Consider the following 1,337-nt stretch of genomic DNA (forward strand, 5'->3'; position numbering starts at 1 on the left):
CGTTAGACAAGCCCTGTAATTCCTCTGAGCCTTTTTCCTCATCTATAAAACTGACAAAATAAATCTCATAGGGTTGTTGTGAGATTCAAGTGAGGGGATATTTGTGAGGGTACTTATAAACTGTAGAGGTTAAAACAAACATAGCAGAACATTCTTACTAAGTCTGAGCCCCTTCTGCACTACCCAGAGAGGGGTCCATACGGCGTTGTTCTGGATTCCCATTGTAACTTAAAGGGAAACTTTCACAATGTCCGGAGCCCTTGATTTCCTGCAAATGGAGGAGGAGGAAGTACTCAAATTTCGTGCAGCAGGAACCCACTTAGGGGGCACCAACCTAGACTTCCAAATGGAACAGTACATCTACAAAAGGAAAAGTGATGGCGTCTACAACATAAATCTGAAGAGAACCTGGGAGATGCTTCTGCTGGCAGCTCGTGCCATTGCTGCCATTGAAAACCCAGCTGATGTCAGTGTCGTATCCTCTAGAAATACTGGCCAGCGAGCTGTGCTGAAGTTTGCTGCTGTCACTGGAGCCACCCCTATTGCTGGCTGCTTCTCTCCTGGAATCTTCACTAACCAAATCCAGTAAGCCTTCCGGGAGCCAAGATTTCCGGTGGTTACTGATCCCAGGGCTGACCACCAGCCTCTCACAGAGGCCTCTTACGTTAACCTGCCTACCACTGGTCTGTGTAACAGATTCTCCTCTGCACTGTGTGGACATTGTCATCCCGTGCCAACAAGGGAGCTCACTCAGTGGGTCTGATGTGGTGGATACTCGCCCGGGAAGTTCTGCACGTGTGTGGCACCATCTACTGTGAACACCCATGGGAGGTCATGCCTGATCTCTGCTTCTACAGAGATCCTGAAGAGATTGAAAAGGAAAAGCAGGCGGCAGCTAAGAAGGCTGTGACCATGGAGGAATTTCAGGGTGAATGATGTGCTCCAGCTTCTGAGTTCACCGCTACACAACCTGAGGTGGCAGACTGGTCCGAAGGTGTGCAGGTGCCCTCTGTGCCTACTCAGCAGTTCCCTCACTGAAGGCTGGTCTGCAGCTCCCACTTCTCAGGCCACTGAGTGGGTAGGAACAACCACTGAGTGGTCTTAAGCTGTTCTTCCGCAAACTCGTAAAATGGAAGTAGGTTGACAGAAAATAAACGGTTTCCAAAAAAAACCCCAAAAAGTCAGTTTCCAAAAAAAAAAAAACCCCAGAAAGTCTGAGCCAATCATTTCCATTTTTTCGCTTAATTTAAAATTCACTAATCAAATACTTAAATCATTCATTCCATAAGTACTGTCAGAATGTCCCCTGTTTTAGGCACTAGAGATACTTTAGTGAA

At 47.0% G+C, this 1,337-nt stretch overlaps 1 pseudogene; it reads left to right on the forward strand.

The window, feature by feature from the left end:
* Positions 1-234: 234 nt before the first annotated feature.
* Positions 235-1,105, forward strand: LOC102989484 (40S ribosomal protein SA-like; annotated as a pseudogene).
* The last annotated feature ends 232 nt before the right edge of the window (positions 1,106-1,337 follow it).

Source organism: Physeter macrocephalus, chromosome 15 (genome assembly GCF_002837175.3).
Source record: "Physeter macrocephalus isolate SW-GA chromosome 15, ASM283717v5, whole genome shotgun sequence".
Lineage (NCBI taxonomy): Eukaryota > Metazoa > Chordata > Mammalia > Artiodactyla > Physeteridae > Physeter > Physeter macrocephalus.